At 44.5% G+C, this 27,620-nt stretch overlaps 1 protein-coding gene across 3 annotated transcripts in view; it reads left to right on the plus strand.

Annotated features, from left to right (window-relative positions):
- Extl3 (exostosin like glycosyltransferase 3) overlaps nt 1-27,620 on the plus strand; it is a 68,421-nt gene that overhangs the window by 16,673 nt on the left and 24,128 nt on the right. The window contains exon 1 of one of the 3 annotated variants that reach the window (XM_090353670.1): nt 18,926-18,957. The exons of 1 other annotated variant lie outside the window; for it this stretch is intronic. The gene's annotated coding sequence lies outside the window, so the exon portion shown is untranslated. Of the gene's footprint in view, nt 1-18,925; nt 18,958-19,738; nt 19,763-27,620 lie in introns of those variants that run through there. One more of the 3 variants, XM_090353671.1, reaches the window with a different exon arrangement.

Here is a 27,620-nt window from a genome sequence, read left to right on the forward strand (position 1 = left end):
GCTTGTGCTTACATATGATATCATACCTTAGCACAAATATAAGCATGCACGTATGGGTATATATGTATATGTGAATTCATATGTATTTAAACTATATACACATGCCTGAATATAAAGCTTTTATGTGAATATATGTACGTTTAGGTATGGAACACCTTATACAAATAATTTATAGGTCTTTTTTTTTTTTAATTTGGTCAACTGTGGGACTTGAACTCTGAGTCTGGGTACTGTCCCTGAGTTCTTCAGCTCAAGGCTAGTACTCTGCCACTTAGAGCCATAGCGCCACTTCCAGTTTTCTGGTGGATAATTGGGGACTCAGAACTTTCATGCCTGGACTGGCTTTGAACTGTGTTCCTCAGTAGCTAGGATTACAGTCATGAGCCACCAGCACCTGGCCCACTTTGTATTTCTTGTGGAACCTTGGTTGTTTCCTACAAAAGTAAGTTGTTATTTACAAAGAGGGAGCCCAATCCCTGAATCTCTCTGGCTTTCTGTCATACACATGACGCCTCCTTCCACGTGTACCTACCATACACACCCATCATTCTGTGATGTGGCCAGGAAGTCTTCACCAGAGGCTGCTCGATCTTGGATTTTAGCCTTCTTCTGTACATATTACCCAGACTCAGATATTTTGTCACAGTCACAGTGAATAGACTGACACAGGAGTGGAGTACTTTTTTTTTTTTTAATCTTCTGAACTCATTCCGAGCCTCTGTAGAGATCTTTTTATCAAATTATTTTTATCCCCATATTTGGTGGTTTCTGTTGTTTTAACTGCTGTATCAGTTTGCGTCACAACCAGGTCTCCTTTAATTTTAGTAAAAGCAGAGCCCTGGAAATGCCCTGAATTGCAGAACCTTTTTGTCTTAAACCTATTGTGCTTGAGATTGGGTTTGGTGGCCAAGGAAATAAGCTTGGCTAAGGTAAGGGTAGGTATGAGGTACACTCTGCAGTAATGCAGGAGAAGACAAGCTGTCTCTCATCACAGGCAGATACAAGAAAGTGGGTGTGTTGACTACCTGGAAACCGAGTCTCTTACAACAGTTGCTGCCCTCCTGCCAGTGGGAAACGTTCACACACCCCTGTTAGAAAACTACATTCTTTGAAACACTCAATCACTTCTTCTGTGCAAGTCTTTGCTGCCAAATCTTCTCTTAGCAGAACAGAATCTTCTTTCCAGAGTGTCAGCTACTTGTGTTATCATCATGCTCACTAAATAGGTACTGTCATTAGCATTAGTATTCATTAACAGTTAATATTAATATTAGCATTATTTTGACAACAATTCCTAGCCCCTACTATATCACATATGGCTGACACAATTCTCCCTTGGCTTGGTGGGTCAGCACACACCTAGCATGAACCAGGAACCAGTAGCACAGCCTGTTTCCTTCCATAGAAACAGGATTTCTGAAGCCCCTGTGGTTCCTCTCTTCTTTAGAAAAGCATTATGAGCCTTTTCAATTTCCACTGCACTAACTATAAGGAAAATGTTCTCATTTTAGTCCAGTAGTGACATATATCAAAGCCACTGGAATACGGTCCCCTCCCCCCAGTCCCTGTCCTTGGGATCAATCCAGACCTGGAATACTTCTTTTCATGGCACAGTTATTCCAGCAGTTACTTATATGGGAAATTAATGCAAAGACTTAACGTTAAACAACTTATCTGATCTTGCTTGCCTATCAAATGCTTCTCTTCAAGTTATCTGCATAATGCTATCTAAATCTTATTTCACTGAGGCATCCTCAACTGCCTCTCCACTTTAGAAGTACGTCTGAAAGCCTTTAGCAGTTCGAGAAAGGGTGAATGTGTGTTATGCAAAATTAGGGAAACAAACTGTCACACAGAAGAGTCGAGAGAGGACACATACCACAGGGTCCTTGCCAATCATGGATATTAATGCTCTTTCTGTTTTGGAGACTGTCTCTAGCTTTTCTACTGTTGATAATTGTAGAAATAAAAAAGAACAATTCATTGTTACCTTAGATGTTATGGCGCGTGTTTCAGTACGCATGTGTTCCTATTTTAGAAGCTATCAGACCTGACTTCACTTCCAAACATCACTGAGACTCTGAAGCTGAATTCCTCAACTGAGGGAGCTCAGGAGCAGCTGCTGATTTTCAGTGAGATAGCACATACAGCAGACACAGGTGATTTAGAAGGGACTTGTATGGTGTTAGGGTTCTCCAGAAAAACATATACACGCACCTATATTGAACTAGGATATATGTATGTGAATATATGTATGTGTATACACACAAAACTACATAGAAAGAGAAGGAAGGAAGGAAGAAAATAAAGATAAGGAATTGGCTGACCTGCTAATGTAGGCTGGTAGGGTGAAAGATCAGCCAGTAGTGTAGTCTTGGGATCCAGGACCGAGGTAGTATATGTCATTGTCAGAAAGCTAGTAGTCTTGAGACCCAGAAGGGCTGGTGTTTCAGTCTGAATCTGAAGGCGAGGACAAGCCAGTGTTCTACTTGTAGCAGGAGCTTCCTCTTAGCCCTTTGTTCTGTTGGGGTCCCTGGTTGATTGGATGGCCTACCTGCTCCACTCCTCTACCACTTAAATGTGAAAGTACCTCACAGGCATATCTACACTAGTGTTTGACCAAAAGCTTGGGTAGCCCATAGTCTAGTCAAGTTATTAGACAAAAATTAATTTTCACAAAGTGTTTCCTTCTCTGTATTTTCTTTCTTTCTTTTTTTTTTTTTTTTGCCAGTCCTGTCCCTTGAACTCAGGACCTGAGCTCTGTTCCTGAGCTGCTCTATGCTCAAGGCTCTAGCACTATCACTTGAGCCATAACACCACTTCTGGCTTTTTCTGTTTATGTGGAACTAAGGAATCAAACCCAGAGTTACATGCAGCACTCTAGGCAAGCACTCTACCATTAAGCCGCATTTTTAACCCTCTGCATTATTTTGATATATTAGGGAATAGAATGAGAGCAAATCCCAACTAGAATAGGGGTCACAGCATGATGATTTCATTATTAGACTGTCAACTCTGCTCTGTAGCAGTGATTTTCCAACCTTGAGCTGGTGTTTTCTTCTTTAAAGAAGCCTGGAGAAGATGAAGGTGGTTGAAGAATGTAATTGGAATGATTATTTACTTTCTTCACAGTATGGCTTCCTAGGGAAAATTAGTCTCTCTTGGCAAAAATTGTCTGGTGTGGCGATTATACTCTTGAATTTATTGGTTCTCAAAGTGTTATTTCTTGATCATCATCAGCAGCAGCAGCACCTGGGAATTTGTTAGGACTCAAACATTTCAGGTCCCATCCCAAATCTGCCCAATTAAAAATGCAAGGGGTTATGGCCCACACATCTGCATGGTAACAAAGACACGAATCACCTGAAGGTGCTTCTCTCATGAATGATTACGTTTGAACATCACTGGTCTAGTATGTAGCTAAGTTGCAACCAATCTATGGTGATGCATGCATGTATGTTGAACTTGATGTAAAAGCTAGAAAGGTCACAAATATAATCCTAGGGAACTTTAGAGTTGTACCTCAGTATTCTTCCAATCAGCAGATATTTCACCCCAGGGAATACATATTGGAAGGACAGTGGGCGACAGTTGAGAAGGATGAGTGATGAAGGAGGGATGGATGGTGGAGCTGATGTTTTTCTCATTCCAGTGGGAGATCCTTGAGCCTCAGTCTCAGAGCTAGAAAAACAGCAGGTCTGGGCAGGCCCGAGGCCTGCGCTGTAGATACACAGTGCCCTGCTGCTGGTCTGCAGACCATCGTTGGGAGAGCATGGAAGTTCTCCATTGGCTTCAGGAGGAAGGGGAGAGTGGGTTTGAGGGTAGTGGGGATGTAAGGAAGTTATGTATGCATGTTCATAGATGAAGAAAAGGAGGCAGACATTGCTAGAGAGAAAAGGAAAACTTAAGGAAATTGGGGGAAGGATGTCATAGGGCAAGAGATGAAGGCACCTGGGATGTCACAAAGTCAAACGGTTCTGAGGTTCACCTTCTAAAACCCATAGGTCCCTTTGGAGGTGAAGAATGCTCGTTGCTTCCCTGCTTTTATTATTTTTCAAAGATCTTAAAATCTCTGGAGCAGCTGTTTACCTTTCTGGCTCTCCCCTGCTGCCTGTGAGCCTTTGTCTCTGCCCGGTCCTCACCAGGGTAACATCCGTGTTCAGATCCATAAAGAGGTGACTCGCTCCAGATGAATGAGCAGCTGTGAATAGACCCACTGCAACACAAGGCATTTCAAGGGTAAAGGAAACTTCCAAACAACATTTGATCACGATTGCTAAAGACTGTGTGCCCTTCTTGCCAGCCAAGCAGTGGGGCAATTTAACAAGTCCCCTGGGATGTTGGCTGAGCAATTGGGGCAAAGCAAGGGAACACAACTTTGTCTCCTTTGCTCACCACAGTCTGTTTCCTCAGTGTCTTCTGACACACAGGAAATGCTTCTAAAACTCACAAAACCAACAACCCTGAGAATAGCTGGGAGCAGCTGTAATCTGTGTACTGCATGCTGAGTTAAAGACAACAGAAATTTCTGGATGGCTTGTAAGAGTGCAAGTACTGGGAAAGGCACTGGAAGGCCAGAGGTCTGTGCACTACTGCTGGGAATCTAGGAATCTGGGACTAGTATGCATTCCTAGCCAATCTTGGACTTGAACCAGGGCCTGGGCACTGTCCTTTGAGCATTCTCAAGGCTAGCTCTTTACTACTTGAGCCACAGCACCACTTCCAGCTTTTTCTGTGTATGTGGCACCAAGGAATTGAACCCAGGGCTTTGTGCATGCTAGGCAAGCACTCTACCCCTAGGCCATGCTCCCGGCCCATCTTTTGTTTTTTGGGTACTAGCTATTCTGACAGGTGGCTCATTGTGGTTGTAATTTGAACATTTTGTCATGTGCCTGTTGGTTGTTTAAATGGTTCTTTTTGAGAAATATCTGTTCAGGTGGTTTGCCCATTTCTTGGGGGGAGGGCTATTTGTTTTTTTTTTTGCTATTGAAATTTTTCTGTTTCTTCCAGATTTTGATGCTTAACTCATCCAGATGTATCTCTTTCCATTCCATAGGTTGTCTCTGCTGTTGTTGATGATGATGATTTTTGGGGGGGGGGTGGGGGAAGGTCATGGGGCTTGAACTTTGGTCCTGGAAGCAGTCCCTGAGCTCTTCAGTTCAAGGTTACCACCCTACTCCAGGGCCTGGGTGCTGTCCTTGAGCTCTTCAGCTCCAGGCTACGGCACTACCCTTGAGCCACAGCCCCACTTCCAGTTTTTTTTAGAGATTAATTGGAGATAAGAGTCTCTCAGCTTTATAGTACCTACCCCGACTGACTGGCTTTGAACTGTGATCCTCAGATCTCAATCTCCTGAGTAGCTAGGATTACAGGTGTGAGCCATCACGCCTGGCTTGATGATGATAATTTTTTATTTCTTTCATTGTCCTGTTTTTTAGACTCATATCCAAAATTGCCATTGCCTAAACCAATGCCAAGAAACTTTTCCCATGTGTTCTTTTTTTTATAATTTTTTATTGTAATTAATAAAAGGGTTACATGATATTTGCCAGATAGAAGGTGCATTAATTCATATACATTGATACCCTTTCACATGTCTTGGTACCCATCACCCTCCCCCCCCACCCCCCACCCCTCCCTTTTTTTTTTATTCCACTATTTTCAAAGGTTCAGGTCCTTTATTGAAGTGTATAATCCATTTTGAGTTGGTTTTTCAGTGTGGTATGACTAAGAGTCCAACTCTGGACGTTCAGTTTTCCTATTCACAGAAAAAACTGCCCTTCCCCATTGTGTGTTCTGGGCAACTTTATTGATGGTTAATTGACTGCAAATCTATGTTTATTTTTTTTCTGGGCCCTTTATTCCAAGCAGTGTGTCTGTCTTCTTTATGCCAGTCTCCTGCTGTTTTTATTAGTCAAGCTTTGTAGTATTTTGAACTTGGGTAGTGTAATGTCTCCAGCTTTATTCTTTTCACGATTGCTTTGGCTATTTAGGATCTTTTGTGTTTCTATATAAATAATAGAATTTCTTTCCCATTCCTGTCAAAATGTCACTGGGATTTTGTAGGTGTTTGAAGATCTGGGTAATATGGACATGTTAGATAATATTAATTTTATCTTTGGTTTTTTTTCACCAGTGTTTATGATTTTCAGAAAAGGCAGAGTTCATCCTGAGAGAGACTTCATTATCTGAAACAATGATTTCACAATCCTTTGCCCTTAAATAGGTTAGCATGAGTTTGTCACTCACAATGACATTCTCTTACCCAACACAGGGTAACTTTTAAATTCAGGAAATTTAATATTGCTAAAATATAGTTATATAACGGAGTCTATTTTCAAATTTCACCACTTATTCCAATATGTATTTTACAGCAGCTATTCACACACACACACACACACACACACACACACACACATTTTTTTGTCAGTCGTGGGGCTTGAACTCTGGGACTGGTCATTGTCTCTGAGATCTTCAGCCACAGTACTACTTCCTGTTTTCTAGTAGTTAATTGGAGATAAGAGTCTCACAGACTTTAATAATACCCAGGCTGGCTTTAAACCATGATTCACAGATCTTAGCCACCTGAGTAGCTACGATTACAGGCGTAAGCCACGGTACCCAGCTCCTCTAATTTAACATTCAATCAAGAGCTGGGTATGGTGACGCATGCCTATAATAAGTAGTAGTACTTCAGCCTGTTGCCAGTGGCTCATGCCTGTAATCCTAGCTACTTAGGAGGCTGAGATCTGAGGAGTGGGTTCAGAGCCAGCCTAGGCACAAAGGTTCCTGAGCCTCTTATCTCCAATTAACCACCAGAAAACTGGAAGTGCCCCTGTGACTCTAGTGGTAGAGCAAGCGTTAGCCCTTAGCCTTGAGCTGAAGAGTTCAGGGGCAATGCCCAGAGTTCAAGCCCCACCACTGACAAAAACAAAAACAAAAGCAAAACAAAACTAGTACTTGGGAGGATTAGGCAAGGAGACCCCTAGACTGAGGCTAGCCCAAGCTACACAGAAAAACAAGCATCCAATACAACCTTACCCATTACATTTAATTCAGTTTCCCTTTTTCCTCCTCTCCCTCTCACCTTCCTGCTGTTTTTCAGGACACTGATGTTAGCCAGTTCTTTAGTAGAATGTATTTTGAGTTGGGTTTGTTTGATTGTTTCTTCATGGTTAGATTGCATAAATTTGAAATTTATAAAACAGTTGCCAGAATTATACAGCATTTTGCAACTTTTTCATCAGTTTCAAATTGTCATAAAATTTTAACTTTTGTCAGAACACAAATTAATCTTTCTGTTTCCTTTTTCTTGCCCTACATATGTTTGTGTGGGTAGTAAGCTTTTGTGAAAATCTGAACAAGTTAAGGAGCCTGCCTTTGAGCAACAGCTTTGAAACTAAGTCTTGTAGAGTAAACATTCTTGCCAATTAAACAGAATGTAGGTAGAGGAAAGAAAATTCCAGCCAGAGATAAGCCTATGCAGAGATTACACCAGTATGTAGGTAAAGTGAGGATCTAAGTGTTTTTTTGAGGGGGGGAGTAACTGGGCAGGTGAAGAAAAGACTAGAAAGTAGTTGGAACGTATTATTTATAGTGTTAAGGAATTGAGACTTTTTTTTCTGTAGAAAAAGAGAAAATGACAAAGATTTGATGATGGTACCAGACTTCCTCCCCCTCTTATTTCCAATAAACTACCAAAAAAGCCAGAAATGGAGTTTATGACTCAAGTGGTAGCCTGGAGCAAAAATGCTCAGGGACAGAGACCAGGCCCTGAGCTCAAGCCCCAGGATTAGCATGCACATGCATGTGTGTGCACACACACAGAGATTAATTAGGATTTATGAATTAGAAAGTCACAAGTTACTCTCAGAGATCAATTTTAGTAGATTGGCAGGTGCCAGGCTTTCAAGAATAAAAGAGTGAAAGGTGGTAAAAAAGTGACAAAATGCAGATGATTCTTTGAAGAGTTTTCTAGAATGACGACAATGATAGTAGCCAACATTACTGAGAGTTTTCTGGGCTAGTCTACATGTTAGGTACCAGTGGCTCACACCTGTAATCCTAGCTACTTAGGAGGAAGTTGAGATCTGAGGTTCCTGGTTCAAAGTCAGCCTAGGCAGGAAAGTCTGTGAGATTCTATCTCTAGTAAGAAGAAGCCAGCAGTGGCATTGTGGCTCAAGTGGTAGAGAACTGGCGGTGACCCAAAGAAGCTCAGGGACAGCGCTGGAGCCCAGAGCTCAAGCCCCAAGCCACAAGAAAGGTGCAAAAAAATAAAAATTAAGACAAAACCTTACATTTCAAAAAGTACTTCCTCTTTTCCTTAACAAGAGCCCAGCCACCAGGGCGAAGCAGGAACTTTAAAGATAAGACAATCCCTCTCCCCCCCCTCCCGCCATGTAGAAAGTAGCAAGAAGAGAATAAATGATGTTACAAAGTTGAAAAGGTATTATATCATATTTAACCACAGAACCCTTAGTTTGAAAAAGGAAATGGGGATATCATTTTGCCAAAGGCCAGCACAGTTGGAAAGAGAATTGGTAGATGTCTGCAGCTGTCAGCTAAAGCAAGCCTCTGAGGAACACTGGCTTGAGTCCTGTGCCTGCGCCCATTGGGAAGTTCAATCCAAGGCTTCTGTGAGCTTCTAGGAGCCTGACTTACAGTTTACTTGGGTTTGTGTATCAACTGCCATTAAATTCTCATCTTCTTGTGATTCAGCCTCAGTGCTGTTTTCTTTCTTTGATTCCATGCTTGCCCAGTGACTGGATTTTCCCCAAATTGCTAGCACGAGTAATTTGTGCATGGGAGCAGTATTACTGAAGGCGTAGGGACATTTATAGCCTTAGCAACACAAATAACTTAATAATAGATACCTCTATTTTAAACATTCTTCAGCACCCCTATCACTGGTAACTCTTCATCCAAAATGCATCTCCTTTATTACTCGAGCCCTTCTCCTTATTCACATTTTCTAGTCTTGGATTTTTCTTTGGTTTTAGAGACAGGGTCTTGCTATATAGACCAGCTTGTCTTTTTAGCCTCCTGAGCGCTGAGATTACAGGTGTACGACACCATGCCTGGTTGTATTTTTTTCCTTCTTTCATATACCTGTTTAGCAGTCTCTTTATTTCACAGGTTATGTTGTGTCTCTACTTTTCTCACAGCTAATGATCTTCCATTTGAGCAACAGTTAGACTTGTGGCTTTTTGGTAGTTTATTGGGGATAACAGGCTCACTGACTTTCCTAGCCAGGCTGGTTTTGAATCATGATCCTCAGATCTCAACCTCTTGAGTAGCTAGAATTACTAAATTAGTATTGTGTGTCCTGAAGAGAGATTCTGGCATCTGCTAAAAATAACATTTTCCCCCTTATACTTACAATCTTGAAAGTGGTAGAAATCTATTTAAAAGAGGTCATGTCTGCTTCTTTCTATTTTCTCAGTGAAATATGAGATGCTCCTCTGTTGAGTTAGGCTTGTGTCTTAGTGATTTGGACAGCTGGAGTGTAAAGTGTCTGTCAATAGAAATCGCCAGATTCCTAAAATTTCATAAATGCCGTGTTTATATAGAATGATTCCTTCCCCCAAAGCCTACAAACTTGTGGAATTGATTCCCTCACTAGAGATGGATTATTGTGTTTGCTAAGTTGTCTGGTCAATATAAGAAAAGTAGAAAGAGCCGTGGTAGAGGAAAAGTCAGGTCAAGTAAACAGAAGCTGGTAATGGAGCCCAGTCTGCCCATCCTTTCTTTCTCCAGCCCAGACATAAATCCTTGCTAGGCAGGCCCTTCATTGTGCTGCTGGCCAGGTGGGAGGAGGGTGAAGTTGCAGTTAAAATAGAATAAAGAAGTTGGATTTGTGATCTATTGCTCCATAACAAATTAGCTCAAACTTGCTGGTTTAAAAATGCCAAGATTTATTATGTCAGGAGCAACCGAGCTGGGTCATCTTCTCTCTCAGGCTACAGGCTTGACTGGGTCTGCTTCCCACCTCACAGAGGTACTGCCGTGGGCAGGAAGTCTCAGTTCCTCCTCTCCAGAGTCTCCCCACAGTGTGACCTGGGCCAGACAGGCAACGAGCTTTTGCCGAAAGTGAGTGACATGGGAAAGATAGGGCGACCAGTATGGAAGCTGGGGTGCCTCCTTCCACACTGCCATCACCTCGGTTGTGTTCTAGTCTGTCCTTGCATACACTGTGGGCAGGGACTACAGGAGGGTGTGGGTGCCAGGGTGAGAGGACCTCTGGGGGCTGTTTTAGAGACTGGCCATTGGAAAGTTTCCAGTAACATTGTATTCATGTGTCTGCACATGTTGGTGTGCATGCATGTGTAGGTGCAGTGCATGCCTGTGTGTGTATATGTGTGTGTGGGGGGGGCATGTGTGCACACATGCATGTGGGGCACATATGTATACACAGCGATGCTACATTCCTTCAGATGCCAGGGAGGAATGTAAATGGGTAGACTGGTAGTTACTATACTTTCAAATTCAATGGACCTGTATATTAAAAAAAAAAAAAAAAAAAAAGATGGGCTGGGCTGGTGGCTCAAGCCTGTAATCCTGAGGCTGATATCTGAGGATCTGAGGATCATTAATCCAAGCTAGCCAGGGCAGGAAAGTCCACGAGAGTCTTCTTGTCAATAAACGACCAGAAAGCCAATAGTGGAGCTGTGGCTCCAAGTGGTAGAGTGCTAGCCTTGATTAAGAAGCAGTTCAGGGACAGCGCCCAGGACTTGAGTGTAAGCCTTAGGTGTGTGCTTGCATTTGCACGTGCACGCGCGCGCGCACACAGACACACACACAGGAGGGTGTACAAAAATAAATATGTAGCTGGGTGCAGTGGCTCACCCCTGTAATCCTAGCTACTCAGGAGGCTGAGGTCTGAGGATCAAAGTTCAAAGCCAGCCTGGACACAAAAGGACCTGAGACTCTCATCTCCACTTAACCTCTAGAAAATGGGAAATGGGGCTTGGCTCAAGGGTAGGGTGGTAGCCTTGAGCTGAAGAGCTCAGGGACAGTGCCCAGGCCAAGTTCAAGCCCAACGACACACAAAATAGATAAATAAATATCAGGGTTTTTTGTCAAGTAAGGGACAGAAAGAAAAAATTGCCATCTGGCACCACAATACCATCATTTTGTCAAAGTGCATTTTGACATTTAAAAACTGGAGGGCATAATCCCAGAATAAAGGCCACCCTTTTATTTATTTATTTATTTATTTGCTTACTTACTTACTTACTTTTTGTGGGTCATGGGGCTTGAACTCGGCCTGGGTACTGTCCCTAAGCTCTTCAGCTCAACACTACCACTCTATCCTTGAGCCAAGCCCCCACTTCCCGTTTTCTAGAGATTAATTGGAGATAAGAGTGTCAGATCCTTTTGTGCCCAGGCTGGCTTTGAACCTTGATCCTTAGATCTCAGTCTCCGGAGTAGCTAGAATTACAAGTGTGAGCCATGGTGTCCAGCTCATCCTTTTAACTGAACAGATTTATCTTCATTAAAAACTCACTTGTCTGTGCTTTTCCCATATAATTGTGGATCGATGGCAACCTCATCTTATCCTCGTCTACATACTGTCATTCGAAGCCACCAAGTGTCTTGAGAGATATAACTCAAACTGAGCATCATGTAGAAATGCACAGTGCTCAGGGTAAATAGAAAACCTTCAAGTGGTTGACAGAGAGCCATTTTTATATCAGTGTGCCCAGAAGTGGGAAGGTACAGAGTTGGCCAGTAACCTTCAGTATTTGCTTTCTGGCCAATAACCTTCAGTATTTGCTATCAGTATTCCTGCTGATGTTCAGATTTTAGTATTTTAGCTCATAAGACATGAAATAAAAGGGAGTGTCACTTCACTATAGTTACACGTCAGTAGAAGTAATATAAATATAGGGCAGTTTTTAACTTCTAAAGTGTTTTCCTATGCACTTAATAGGTCACACATACTACTTAACATGTCACAATAGTTAACATTTATTTCAAGTATTCTTTAAACAATTGTGTCTTCACTTTAAAAATACGCTTCTCTCACTAACCTAGTTGTTGTAATTATACACATCTTTTTTTTTTTTTTGCAGGAGACTAAAATACTTGGCACTTTCTCCTTTAGAGGTGAATTTTGCATTGTTCATTTTTTAGCCCCCTAAATTGATGGATATGTCGCAAAGTGGTCACGTTTTCATTTGGTTCCATCTTGTACCTGCATGATATCTGCAAGGGTGGAGGCTTGAGCTGGGTGGCATCAGTGATTATGTTGTTCTGAGATCTAGTTGGCATCTACTAGAATCATATACTCTTCATTTACATTGAGAGTCGCTTTTGAGAAATAGTAAGGAGAATGGGAGCGCTTTAGTGAAGTCCCATTGCAGGCCTTCATGAATTGGTTCAAAACATACACATTTTTCTTTTGAACATAGAAGCATATTTTTTCATGGGTAAACTTGAAACATTAGCAAGATGTGTGTCTACATATATATATATATATATGCACAACAAAGCATATGGTATGATTAGTTTTAGGAATTATGCTCTTTTGGTTAAACATGTTGGTTAAACAATATGCTAGCTGATGTTCTCCAAGAAGCTCTGACATTTTGTCCTTGTTACACCTTATTCACAGGGTGGTTTTAAACAGAAGGTGACTGGATAACTTGTTTGAAGTCACAGAGGTGTGTATAGAGACACTGGAATTCAGCTCTTCTCCCTCTACTTAATTTCACTTCTTGTGTCATTACACGAAGTCCTTCAGACCATGTTGGGACATGAGCTGCTTTGCTCCTCCCTGCTATAATTTAGAAGAAATGTTAGATGCCATGAGATTAGCCTTATAGGTGTATGTATCATCCTACAGAATTCCCAGGGTCAAGCTTGATAGATTTTTTGTTTGTTTTTCCAGTTGTGCGGCTTGAATTCAGGGCTTGGGCGCTGTCCCTTGAGCTTTACTGCTCAAGACTAGTGCTCTACGACTTTGAACCATAACTCTTCTTCTGGTTTTCTGGTGGTTAATTGGAATTATGAGTCTTATGGACTTTTCTGCCCAGTCTGGCTTTGAACCATGAATCTCAGATCCTAGCCTCCTTAGTAGCTAGGATGACAGATTTGAGCCACCAGCTCCTGGCTTGATGGCATTTGAGATCTACTATAACTATAATCTGAATCTTCCTGCCCAAGCTCCACACTGAACAATGACTCTAATCCTATTTAAACCTTAGTCAGTCATTATAGGTTAGATGTCTCAGAAGCCAGGATGAAGTTTAGTGTTTACAGCCACATGGCAAGGTAGAGAATACTCTGAAATAGGGTAGCACGCAACACTTCATTTGGTACTTAAGACCTCAGCATGCTTGGCAAGTGCTTTACTGCTAAGCTACAGGGGTGTGTATGTGTGTGTGTGTGTGTGTGTGTGTGTGTGTGTCTCTGTGCGTGTGCACACGAGCACTTGAATTCAGGGCCCAGGCACTGTCCTGAACTACTACTACTACTTCTTCTACTACTTCTTCTTCTTCTTCTTCTTCTTCTTCTTCTTCTTCTTCTTCTTCTTCTTCTTCTTCTTTTTTTGTCAGTCCTGGGCTTGAGCTCAGGGCCTGAGCACTGTCCTTGGACTTTCTCAAGGCTAGAGCTCTACTCTTGAATCTCAGCACCACGTCCAGTTTTTTTCTATCTATGTGGTACCAAGGAATCAAACCTGGGTCTTTGTGCATGCTAGGCAAGCACTCCACAAGTAGGCCAAACTCCCAGCCCTTGTAATTTTTTTTTTTGCCAGTCCTGGGGTTTGAACTCAGGGCCTGAGCACTGTCTTTGGGCTTTCCTCAAGGCGAGTACTCTACCATTTGAGCCACAGGACTACTTCTGGTATTTTTTCTATGTGTATGGTACAGAGGAATCAACCCCAGGGCTTCATACATGCTAGGCAAGCACTCTACAACTAGGCCTCGCTCCCGGCCCCTTGAGCTTCTTTTGCTCAAATCTATTACTCTACCACTTGAGCCACAGTGCCACTTTTAGCTCTTTCTGAGTAGTTCATTGGAGAGTGTTGGGAATTTGTTTACAAGATATAGATAAGCCACATTTTTTTTTTTTTTTGCCAGTCCTGGGCTTGAGCTCAGGGCCTGAGAACTGTCCTTGGATTTTTCTCAAGGCTAAAGCTCTACCACTTGAGCCTCAGCACCATTTCCGGCTTTATTTCTATGTATGTGGTACCGAGGAATGGAACCCGGGTCTTCATGCATGCTAGCAAGCACTCTACCATTAGGCCAAACTCCCGGCCCCAAGAAGCCACATTTTGAGAAGTTGATTTGGGAGTCTTTATGAGAAAGCCAACATGTGAGAGCAGACTCACCTCCCAAAGATGTGCAGCCTTGACTGCAGTTGATACTGTTAGGAAACAGATCTACAAGGGTATTAGAATACAGAAAGAGCAGAAAACAATCTCAACAAACCAGACCAACTCTAATGGAGAGTTGAAGAGGGACACCGTGGTGACCTGAGGAGAGAGGGAGATACAAGACATGGCGTAATGGGCGCAGAGGTGGAGGGTCCTAAATAAGGTCATGGGTTAGGGTGCAGGGTCACAGGGAGCTTGGGAGTTCATAGTACAGGTCGGGCTGGTCCAGAACCCTGTTGTCCAAGTCTCTGTCCCATCTGTTTCTAGAAATCCAGTTGTCCATCACTTGGGGCAGGGAGGTGGAAGTCAGAAGACCCTCATCATCAACCAAGATGCCAAGAAATGCCACTTAGACCCAGGCCCCAAATTTTAAGGGTCTCATAGTCTTCCCTGCTTGGGCTGGCTTCAAACCACAATCCTCCCATCAATCTCCTGAGTAACTAGGATTATAGACCTGAGCTACCGACGCCTGGCAACAGGATTTTTTTGTTATTATTGATCATGATACAGTGTGCTTTGATGTGAAGCTCGTGTTAACTCAGTATTCATGCCACAAATTATTTTCTAACTACCATCTTTTGCCAGACAAAAGAAAACCCCTTTTAAAAAAAGTAACATCAAAGCTAGGAGTTTCAGAGAACCACTTGGCAGCATAATGAGTGCTTCCTGGATCTCAGATGACTTTTGTCTCTTGGCACTGATAGGCGGAAGCAGAGAGTAACCTTGGAACTCCAAACTATAAATTGTCATGCGTTGTTCTAATTAGAGACCACAACATTGCCCATTGATATAATTTTTATAAAGGAAAAAAAATCTCAAATAGTGGCTGTCAGCATTAACTTTAAAATCAAGGCATCACAAATAAAACAAGTTCTTATCTGACTTAAACTGGCTGATGATTCATGATTCCAATCTTTTGAAGGCTGATGGAGTCACCCAGGGCTTCTTAGTGATCAATTGTGGCCATCTCCTTGAATGACCACGGCACCTCCCTTCCTAGGACTGAAAGATGTCTATTGTTTCTCCTTTATAGGACAAAATCCCCATTCTCCTGGATGGTAAGAATTTTGGGAACTGTAACGCATTGGGAAGGACTCCCTAAGAGTATTTTGCTGACATTTGTAAAATGAGGAATTCCAAGTAGGACACAATTTTGTTTAATATCATTCTGCCATACTCTTTGCCTTTTGTATTATTCCCTTGTGAAAGAAATGCTGACCAGCTTCTTTACACCGCCAACCTTTTGTATCATTTGTGCATTCAACAGGCCAATTAAAAAAGGACATGGATGAATGGTGTGTCCTTGTGTCTTTTGGTCGTAAGTCCTCTGTACAGGTGTGGCCCTGTGTGATGTTTAATTGGGGCTGATCTGCTACTTAACCAGAGTAGTCCAGGATGAGCGTGTAACCCAAGACAACCAAAGTTAGGAGCTGAGGCTGGGCGAGGTGCTTGTCATCCTCCCTACTAGGAGGCCAGCCCAGGCACAAAAGGACCTGAGACTCTTATCTCCAGCTAACCTCTAGAAAAAGAGAAGTGGGGCTTGGCTCAAGGGTAGGGCAGTAGCCTTGAGCTGAGGGGCTCAGGGACAGCGCCCAGGCCAAGTTCAAGCCCCATGACCCACAAAATAAAGAAAGTTAGGAGTGAATGAGAGGGACTGGATATTATCTGGGTTTCTCTCATGGTGGTACCTTATCCTCCCAAGGCTAGGATTGCAGGCACATATGCATCACCACACCTGGCTTCTGATGTTTTTCCAAGCCAGAAATCTTGGTATTAATTTGATAGCACAGGGGAAGGGGTAAAGGGGACTTGAACCAAAGAAGTAGGCATAGAATTAAAGAAAAAAAAGATGGGTGGCCGAACACCCTAAAGCCTTTAAATCTTGGAAATAAATTGAATGTGGGTGTAAAGAGTGATATCAAAGACGCTTACCAGGTTTGGAGTTTCTGTGTAAGTAAAGACAGTGGTAACATTATTATAAATAGGAGCATTCTAGAGGAGTAGGGGAAGGGATAACAGTGAAAAATACTAAGTAAGAAATACTTAGTATTCTGGCTAGATAATTAGATTGCTCTGGTTGAAAAAAAAAGGGGGGGGTTAAGAGTGAAGATGACTTGGAATCTACACTTAGACCACTGTGTGGTCTTGGGCACCTGATTTATTTAGCTGCAGCTACGTGTGTGTGTGTGTGTGTCCATCTGTCCGTGTCCATGTGACCTGGGTCTTGAACTCAGGGTTTGGGTGCTGTCCCTGGCTAGGGCTGTACCACTTTAAGTCAAAAATCCACTTCTAGATTATGGTAGTTAATGGAAGCGTCTTCAGGCAGCTGGACACCAGTGGCTCATGTCTACAATCCTAGCTACTCAGGAGGCTGAGATCTGAGGAACCTGGTATGAAGCCAACCTGGACAGGAAAGTCCATGAGACTCTTATCTCCAATAAACTACTCTGTAGGAACCAGAAGTGGGCTGTGGCTTAAGCAGTAGAGCATTGGTCTTGAGCACAAAGAAGCTCCGGTGCCCAGGCCCTGAGTTCAAGTACCAGAAAAAAAATAAGAGTCTTCTAGCCTTTTCCTGCCCTCAGGTTAGCTTTGAACTGAGATCCTCAAACTCCTCAGTGGTTAGGATTACAGGCCAAGGTACCCACCTTCATTTTTCTCTAAGTTTCAGTTCTCTTGTCTAGAGGCTGATCCCTTCCAGTAAGGTTAAAATACACAGTGCCTGTAAAGGGTGTAGTATATTGGCTGGCAATCAGGCATTCATAAAGCACACATTCATAGGATGAGGGAACTGTGATGATACCTAGAGGGTCTTGGAAAGCAGGGACTGGAGCTGCACAGGAAGGAATGGGCTGTAGGTAAGCTCTGCTGCCTGAAATAGCATGCAGGGAGTATGGAAAGGAAAAGCCAGAGGCATGGTGTTGATGAAGCACCCTTCACCAAGGCAAGGAATGGGAGTTGGAGGAGGAGACTGGGAAACTGTTGGAGAAGGGGGAAGAGCAGCAGGAAAGCACACCCCAGGAGGGATACTGGACAGCAGCCAGAATGCCCAAGAGGCTGTGGGTCCACCAAATTTCAGATGAATGTCCATTATGTTCCTTAAAACTTGGTTACTAAACCAAGGGCCATAGGTTACTTTATGCACATATGTAAGATGGCAAGATCCTGGAGGTAGCAGGTATGTGCACGTCCCTTCTCGTCAGTGTGCAAATTCCTTCCTGTCTGTGCCCTCCCACACTGCCAGGATCCTGTCTGCTGCCACCACACCTTTCTAAAGGAAAGCCTAGGAGAAAAACTGTGAAACAAAATAGGAACGTCAACTCATGTGGGTAAGAGTTTCCCCACAAATTTGCTCCCCGGTCTCTGACTTTTCTCAATAAACGGGCAGAACTTTTACTTTTTGGTACATAAATGGCCGTGGTAGTTATGCTTGTTTATAGTAAAAGTTGGGAGAAAAGAGGCAGCAGTGAGGGGAAGAGAAAATAGGAGAGGGGAGACTAAGATGTCCGAAAAGAGGAAAGAAAAAAGGGTCATAAAGAAGAGGGGTTGACTGGGAGATGGAGAGATGAGAGGGGGCTCCAGAAAAACAGGATGCTTTGCTTGTTTTGTTTCCCCAGGGGAATGGCTCACCCTCCACTATGAGATGGAGAGCCTGTTCTCTTCAGCCTCTCAGCCCTACCTGGCTGGGCAAGAGTGGAAATGGAGGGGTCGGTGGGGGTGGACGGGGTCAGCAGCTGTGGGGCCTCTCCGGGTGGGGTTCTCCTGGAAGGAAGGCCACCCAGGCCCGGGGACAGGAGCCAACCTGGCCTCACAAGATCCCCCCCCAGCCCCCAACACACAGCAGTGAGGAAACCTGTTCTGTGGTGTCTGAAGGGGAACGGAGGGTCGATGACAGAAGGACGCGGCCTAGCTCCGGAATCACTGCGCCGACCAGGCGTCTTGGGACTGAAGCCGGCCCTCTCCCTCTCCCCTCCCCCAGGTCCCGTCCGCTCCCCTCGGGACCCTCCACCCGGGCCTCCTCTTTGCTGGGGCGGTTCCCCGGGCCCGTGCAGCTGGTTAACCTGCGGATCATTGGCGGAGCCCCCGCGCGTTCCGGCTTTTCTTTGCTGCTCAGTATTGAAAGTGTTTCGGAACTGCAGGGCGCGGGTCGATGCTCCGGGGAGGGGAGCCGGGCGGCCCCGGGGCACCTGCCCTGCGGCCGGGCCCCGGAGGACGCGCGGGGGGACCCCGTGCCCGAGCCCCCGCCCCCGCCGCCGCGACCCCGCCCCGAGCCCCCGCCCCCGCCGCCGCGACCCCGCCCCCCGCGCCCCCGGCCGCCGCGACCCCGCGCCTCCCACAATGCCGCGCGCCGCGCCCCTCCTCAGGGCCGCGCGGAAGGTCGCCGAGGCTCCTCGGGCATTTCCGGCCCGAAGCGCTTCGGCGGCTCCGCAGCCGGGTCGGAAATGGCTGCCGGCCGGCAGGGGGAGCGGAGAGCCCGGCGCGGCCTGGGCGTCGCGCGGCCGGCGGCCACAGCGGGCTTCTGGGAAGCCGAGTTTCGCGCAGGCGGCGGCGGCGGCGGCTCGTCCCGGAGCTGGAAGCGGGTAGGAGGCCGCTCGGGCCGGGCGGGGAGCCGGGACGTGGGGGCCGCGCGGGGGCCGGGCGGCCGCGGAGCGGGGAGGATGCTGGCGGGGCGGCCCGGGCGGCGGGAGGAGGCTGGCGGGGAGGCTGGGGCTCTCCGGAGCTCGGGCCCCGCCTCCCGGCCCCGCACGGCCCGGTCTGCGGCTCGAGCCCCGGGCCCCCGCCGCCCGGACCGTCTGCGGACCGGGGCGCAGCCCCGCCGCCCGCGCGCGCCGCCCGCCTCGGGCCGCTTCCTGCCCGGGGTCCCGGCGCGGGGCCCACGCGGTGGGTGCGGGTCCCGGGCCGGAGGCCGGGCATGGCCGGCGCTCGCCCCCGCGCCCCTGCCCCGACGCCCCGGCTCCCGGCAGGTTGACGCTGGGTCCATTCGGGTCCATTGGGCCCCCGCGGCGCGCTCCCTTGTGAGGAGCCCGGGGCTGCCCCACGTCGGGTCCTCCGGCTCTCCAAGTGCGGGAGGGGAGGCGCGGGCCGCGCGCGCCCCTCGTCGTCGCTGCACAGGCAGTCGTCGCGTGTCTTTTTCCCCCTGATTGAGGCAGCGGTACTTTGGAAGCCCTGGCGCCCCGTGTTTTGAGTGGCTCGGGACGCGGCGGGTTGCAGGCAGGCACCCCGCGTCCGGCTCAGGCTGTCAGGTCCGCCGCGCTCCGGGGCCCGGGGCGGGGCGGAGGTGCTCAGCGTCCACAGCCCCGGGAAGAGGGAGTCCCTCGCTGCTGTCTCTAGCCGGGGGACTTGGGGATGTTTCCTGATGGAAGACAGACATGTTCCCTCAACTTGGTATGAAGGACGAGTTTCCATTCTGCGGCGATGCCTTTTTGGCCGTGGGGAGTCTGTGGAGTTCAGTTCTCCTGAGTGGGAGGGAAGCTAGCCGAGGCCTTCTGGAGGAGAAGCCTGGTGGCTTCTCCTCTAAGGGGGCACACCTGTTGTTAAGTATGTGGTTAGAGTCCCTTAGTGACCAGGCCTGAGCATGTCACTTCTGAGTGGAAGGACGGCGTGAACAAGTTTGGAGAAAGGGGAAACCCCAAGGGTGATTTAAAGTCCCCAGGGAAAGTCTGTGCAGGAGAGAGTGCCTGGCTAGAGTGTTGGCAGGAAAGGCTGGGGCAGGGTTCCTGGTGACGCGAGGCTTCTGGAGAAGGTTTTGTGTAACAAGTAATCAAACACTAGGAGAAAATGAAGATGGCTCCAGATCCCCTCTTGGTAAGACTTGTCCGTGTGCAGGCACTTCAGAGCAAAGCAAGGACCACCACAACCCAGGACCTTTCTTTCATCAAGTCCCCAAATTGCTTACTAATTTCCACTGGAAACCAGGTTTGATCCACAATATTAGTTAGTTAATATATTTCTATGAGTTAATAGATCTCCATTTTGGTTTTTCCTAATTTTTGGTATTGGTTTCGTTCGAAACCTGTGTTCCTAGGCCAGCTATTTGATAGAAAGGAAGCAAAGCTCAGGCAGTAGAATTGAGAACTCAGGAGGAGAGTGAGCAGTGGTCACACTGTAAGTAGGCGTGATCTTTTTCTCCTGTGCCAGTCACGTGTTCATTCCAGGTATTTTGGATGGTATCAATAGGTGGAAGAGAAGCAAGATTTCAAAATCTGCAATCTCTCAAGTATAAGAGGAAGAAAGAGATTCACTAACTATAATGCACTGTGTGGGATATTGCTCAGAGGCATCCAAACGATCCATTAAAATCCTGCAGATGGAAATGGAACCATAGGAAGATGAACTGTAGAGTCTATTAGAGTGAAAGCAGCATGCAGATAAAATGTAGCACAACCTAACATTTGCGCTAAGACCTACATATCAATCACAACTGAATGACTCTGTTCCAGTGAAACTGAGGAATGCTTTCCACTGTTTGCCCTACAGTGTAACCCTTCATGTACATGCCATTACTTTGGCATATTACTTCTTGTGCCTGATCTAATACATTTTAGACTGTTCATATTTCAGTTATGCGTGGTGTTCACAGTTTTTTCTATACTCTTACCTTGTCATCAGTTAAACCCTCTTTATTAGTGTTCCTTTTAAATGGCATTTCAACAGATACTTGATACTTTCAGGGAGCAATAAAAAGGAAAAAAAAAGTTTGGGAATGTGCCCTCAGCATGGAGAGATGACTGGAAATTACAATGTCTTATCTTAAATGACTATTTTAAGTTCTCCGCTGTCATATTTTTTTTCACGTAGATTTTGATTTTTGATTTTTATTTTTTTGGGGCTGGTCATGGGGCGTGAACTCTAGGCCTGGGTGCTGTCCCTGAGTTCTTCAGCTCAAGGCTTCCACCCTACCCCTTGAGCCACAGCCCCAATTCCTGTTTTCTAGTAGTTAATTGAAGATAAGCGTCTCAGGTTCTTTAGTGCCCTGGCTGGCTTTGAACTGCGATCCTCAGATCTCAGCCTCCGGAGTAGCTAGGATTACTGGCGTGAGCCATTGTACCCAGTGTAGATTTTGATTTTTTTTTTTTTATGGGTTATGGGGCTTGAATTCTGCCCTGGGTGCTGACCCTGAGCTCTTCAGCTCAAGGCTATTGCCCTACCATTGGGCCTGGGAGTTGTCCTTGAGCTTTTGTGCTCAAGGCTACCACCCTACCCTTGAGCCAAGCCTCACTTCCCATTTTTCCTGAGGTTAACTGGAGATTAGACTCAGCCAGATACCCAGGCTGGCTTTGAACCTTGATCCTCAGATCTCAGCCCCCTGAGTAGGTAGGATTACAAGCATGAGCCACTGTGCCCTACATAGATTTTGATTTTTAAAGTCACTGGGAAATAGGCCAAGTGTTAACATGTTTCTTTTCTTTTTGCCAGTCCTGGGGCTTGAACCCATCACTTGAGCCTAGCGGTAGAGGGCTTAGCTAGCATGCATGAAGACCTGGGTCCGATTCCTCAGTACCACATACACAGAACAAGCTGGAAGTGGTGCTGTGGCTCAAGGGGTAGAGCCCTAGCCTTGAGAAAGCCCCGGACTGGTAGAGAGAGAGAAGAGGGGGAGAGAGAGGAGAAAAAGAAAAAGATCGTCTCATTTAGCAAGCTCGTATTTCAGATTTTGCATCTCAGGTATGATAAAGCCATCAGTGTTGTGCCCCCCACAACATGAAGTAGAAGTCATATTTTCTTAAGGAAAGAAGCCTTAGCTTGTTTTCCCTTTCTCTAGGCACTTGAATACTAAGTTGACAGTTCCAGGGAAATGTTAGCAAAATCTATCTGGAGACCTCATTACAACTTACTCCTACACTGTGCCCTGCCCCACATCAAAATTATATGCTCATTTTTAGGAGGGAGAGAAAAAAAACATGAAAAAAATTAAAAATAGGGCCTTGTGGTAGAGTGCTTGTCTAGCATGCACGAAGGCCCGGGTTTGATTCCTCCGTACCACATACATAGAAGAAAAAGCCAGAAGTGATTGATGCTGAGGCTCAAATGGTAGAGCTCTAGTCTTGAGAAAACCCAAGGACAGTGCTTAGGCCCTGAGCTCAAGCCCAGAACTGGCAAAAAAAAAAAAAAAAAAAGAAAAAGAAAAAATTTAAAATGCCATGTAATCCTGTAATTTATGAGTATCACTATTGGTTTTTGCTTTTCTAATGCAAAATATATACATGTACATTTTATACATTTTATATCTATCAGATTGGTTATATGGTTTTGATTCCTAATGTTATACATATTTTCACCTAACATTATATTGTGAACACTTTCCTGTTTTATTTAAAATTATTGAAAAGCTTATGATGTCCATATTTGTGATTTTCTGTCCTGGCTGGGTTTGAACTGTGATCTTCCAGTCTCAGCTTCCTGAGAAGCAGGGATTACAGTTGTGAGCCATTGGCACACACAGTTTTAAGTCCCTGGCCACCCCCACCCGTGTATAATGCCTCTGTTTAGGGTATACAGTCAGCAAGTATACTATTATTCAGTATACTTATTTCTTTTTTTTTTTTTTTTTTTTTTTGCCAGTCCTGGGCTTGAGCTCAGAGCCTGAGCACTGTCCTTGGACTTTCTCAAGGCTAGAGCTCTACCACTTGAGCCTCAGCACCGCTTCTGGCTTTTTTCTATGTATGTGGTACCGAGGAATCGAACCCGGGTCTTCATGCATGCTAGGCAAGCACTTTAACCACTAGGCCAAACTCCCGGCCCAGTGTACTTATTTCTTGATCATACTTTATATTTAATTCCTTTTTATTTATATTTTGCTATTTTTGGATATTTAATTTATGTGTTATATATTGTATATTTTATAAATACTGAGTAGTTGAATTCTTTTTTTTTTGCCAGTCCCGGGGCTTGAACTCAGGGCCTGAACACTATCCTTGGGCTTTCCTCAAGGATAGTGCCCTACCACTTGAGCCACAGCACCATTTCTGATTTTTCTATGTATGTGATACCAGGGAATTGAACCTGGGTCTTTGTGCATGCTAGGTAAGCGCTCCACCACTAGGCCAAACTCCTGGCCCACATGGTTTAATCTTTATAAACAAAACTTGGTTCATTTAGAAGCCATGGAATATTTTATTTATTTATTTATTTTGGTGCCCATCTGGGGCTTGAACTCTGGGCCTGGGTGCTATCCATGAGCTCTTTTGTTCAAAGCATCATCCTACCACTTGAGCCACAGCTTCACTTCTGTTTTGTTTTGTTTTTTTTTTATAGTTTCAGTGGAGAAAAGAATTTTTTACATACTTTTCTGTTGGGGTTGACTTTGAACCGTGATCTTCAGATCTCAGCCCTCTGAGTAGTTAGGATTACAGATGTGAGCCACCAGCACCCAGTGAAAGTTTTGCTTTTGATACAGATGTCATTACTTTTTAGTTGTTCTCAGGAACTCAGTGTAAAAGTACCTGCCACATTGTTGCTGCCAGCCTAATTATCAACTTTATTTTAATATTTTAGAATAAGCAGTAAAATACACTAATTTTTTCACCCTCATGATTCTTGGAGTGATTTTTTGGAAGTAGAATTTTAGGGTCAAGGGATAGACAGGCTCACTTTCTGTGCTTTTAGGACTTAATGCCAAATTCTGCTCCAGGAAGGGGTACTAATTTTCAGTCCCAGTGGGAGCAGTTACCTTGACTCCTGCCAAACATAGATAGTGTCATTTGCAATTCTTTGTTAACTTACAAATAGAAAATATCACTGTAGCTTGTTTGAAATGTAATTTATTTGATTGCTAGGAAAGTTAAACATGTAGACATGTTTTTATTATTAAGCCCCATTTTGTTTAATTTATTGTCCTCTCCGTATCATTTGGCCAATTACATTGATTTCTTTCTTTATTTCTTTCCCTCCCTCCACCCCGTTCCATTCATCTTGTTTTTCCCTTTTCAAATACACCAATAAACGTTTATACAGTATACCAGGTACCAAAGCCAGATACAGTAACAACATGAGATGAACCGTAAGGGGAAAAGAAGAAAAAAGAAGTAGCTTCACATAGTACATTGAGAACAACAATAACAAAGATAAACCTCCTGTTTCTGTATCTTTCTTTAATACTGGGGTTGAACTTAGGGTATCAGATTTGCTAGGCAGGTGCTATATATATATATATACTTAAGCCACACCTTCAGCCTACTTTTGCTTCTTTTATTTAGGCAGATTACAAATGCTTTCTATGGTCTTTTCTTTTTGTTGTTGCCAGTCCTGCTTAACCCAGGGCTTGAGAACTGTCTTTTGACACTTTTTGCTCAAGGCTAGTGCTCTGCCACTTGATCCATAGCGCCATTTCTAACTTCTTCCCTCATAAGTGCACTTCGACTCAAGTAGTCAGATAAATTGAACTCTGTGTGTGTGTGTGTGTGTGCGCGCGCGCGCGCGCGTGTGTGTGTGCATGTGTGTGCATGTGTGTGCGCGTGCTGCTGCTAAGACTTGGACTCAGGACCTGGGTTCTGTCCTTGAGCTTCATTTTGCTCAGGGCTAGAGATTTAGCCCTTGAACCACAGAATTGTCTTTTTTTTTTTTGGTTAACTGAAGATGTGTGTCTCATGGACTTCCCTGCCAGGGATAGCTTTGAACCATGATCCTTACAGCCTCCTGAGTAGCTAGGATGCCAGGCATCAGCCACTGGATCTATTGAAAATTTTTTTGGGGGAGGGGGGGATTGGTTGTGGGGCTTGAACTCTGGCCTGGGTGTTGTCCCTGAGCTCTTTAGCTCAATATTACTGCCCTACCTCTTGAGCCACAGTGCCACTTCCGGTTTTATAGTGGTTAGTTGGAGATAAGAGTTTTATGCCTGGGCTGGCTTTGAACCGTGATCCTAAGATCTCAGCCTCCTGAGTAGCTAGGGTTACAGGCGTGAGCCATTGCATCCAGCTTTTGTTGAACTTTAGAGAGTGCTATTTTTGCGGGTGTCTAGAAAAGTGGTTATACGTACCTTGAGATAAGTGCATGTTTTCCTTATGTAGTGTATATGTTACAGTTAAGTCTTGAATCCATCTGGAACTTGTTTAAAAATTCGGTTTGTGGGCTGGGAGTTTGGCCTAGTGGTAGAGTGTTTGCCTAGCATGCATGAATACCCAGGTTCGATTCCTCGGTACCACATACATAGAAAAAAGCCAGAAATGGTGCTGAGGCTCAAGTGGTAGAGCTCTAACCTTGAGAAAGTCCAAGGACAGTGCTCAGGCCCTGAGCTCAAGCCCTGGACTGGCAAAAAAAAAAAAAAAAAAATTCGGTTTGTTAGCTTTCTGAGTAGGTAGGATTACAGGTGTAAGCCACCATGCCCAGCTTGATTTGTATTCTTAGTTGAAGAGTGACTAGTGAAACAATAGAAATTAGATTTGTGCAACATTATTAAACAGACACCTTCAAGTTCAAACATAATATTTCCTGAGAGATAAGGTGTCTGGGATCAAGTCATTGGTGACAGAGCAGGTGATAGGAGTTAAAATCTATGTGTCCAAGGGCCGGAGTTTGGCCTAGGCATAGAGTGCTTGCCTAGCATGCATGAAGACCAGGGTTCAGTTCCTTGGTACCACGTACATAGAAAAAAAGCCAGAAGTGGTGCTGTGGCTCAAGTAGTAGAGCTCTAGCCCAGGACTGGCAAAAAAAAAAAAAAAAAAGAAAAAGAAAAAGAAAAAACAAAACAAAACTATGTGTCCAAGGAAAACTACTTATTGATGAATTTCTTTAGTGCATTTTGTAACTTGGCTGCTGGTAGCAGCATTTGTAAGCCCCTCTATAATCTTATAAATCAGCTCTGGAGCCTGCCAACAGGTTTTTTCCTTTCAGTCCCCTCACTCTTTTGAGGGCACTGTAATCTGGACCCTGGTTTGGTTTGTTATATCTTTGGTTTTCAGTTTCTGATGTGGTTATATAGAAGGTATCCAGGTGGCAGTGCTCTGAAAAACATGCTTTGACCTCCCAGATCTTGCGAATGGCTACAATCTGTTCTTTGGAAGTTTTATCTCTAATGAGTTTCCTGGGATAGTGCCTTTTATTTGCTTAAACAATAGAAGAAGGAAAGCAGAATCTTAACTGATAGGCGTTTGTTTTAGTGCTATTTAACACACTTCCTGATTCCTTAAACTGTGTACTCCCTGGTATCCATAGATTGTTTGTTATGACTGTGCCTAATAAGAAAATCAGGAAATGTTTTGTATTAGGATTTAAAAACAAAATCAAACCCCTGAACTATTACTTTTAACAGCTTCACTGATTGCTGCACTGAACTGTCTTTAACTAATTTAAAGGGCTTCTGTGGCTGTGGCCTAAACAACTACTTACAGACAGCTCCCACTCACTCCTGGGCACACCTGCTAGACTGCAGGAATGTCATTCCTATTCTCTACTGCTGACCTACATCAATTTGGGAGGGAGGAGGGTGTTCCACATGTTTCAAAAGTCTACAAAAGATTTCTCAATTCTCCAAAATCCCACTGTACTCAATTTAGTGTCAGAGGATTCAAAACCTAACCAACTGCTCATTAGTTTTATTTAAGTAACTAATATCTCTCCAGCCAGATTACTTTTATAATGGAGACCATTTTTCTTACCTGTTTGAAATCCCGTGTTGAATATCACACGTTCTAGGTCACTAAATAAATGACACTAGCTGAAGAGTTTTAGTTTACTTTTTACTCCCAATCAAGCTTGAAATTTGGAGCCTCTGTTGCTTTGACTCAAGGAAAATGGTACATTGTAAGACAAAAAGAATTCAGAGCTAGGAAGAGGCCTGAAAGCCATTGTGGACTTATGGCTAGACTACAGACTACAGGGTTCAGGATTGAGCTTTACTTTGAGAATTTAGGAGTGTTGTAGTTTCTCTGAGACAGTTTCCTCCTTTGTAAAGAGATGTTGAAAAAATTCTACCTATGATTAGGTTGTGTTTTGCTTTGTGCTGGAACTGGGACTTGAACTTTGGGCCTTCTCTTGCCTTTTTTGCTGAAGGCAGATGCTCTACCACTTGAACCATACCTTCACTTGCTGGTGAAATGGAGATAAAGAATCACTTGGAGGTTTTCTGCCCAGAATGGCTTTGAACTTTAATCTTCAGATCTCAGCCTACTGAATAGCTAGGACTCCAGCATGAGCCACCAGTATCCTGCTATAGGGAGGCTCATTGTGAAGACTAAATAAATTATAGGTAAAAACATTTGTGGACTAGATAGGGATGAAAGTGAACTACATAATTTGTAAGTGGGGA

Source organism: Megascapheus bottae, chromosome 20 (genome assembly GCF_031878675.1).
Source record: "Megascapheus bottae isolate mThoBot1 chromosome 20, mThoBot2.hap1, whole genome shotgun sequence".
Classification (NCBI taxonomy): Eukaryota; Metazoa; Chordata; class Mammalia; order Rodentia; family Geomyidae; genus Megascapheus; species Megascapheus bottae.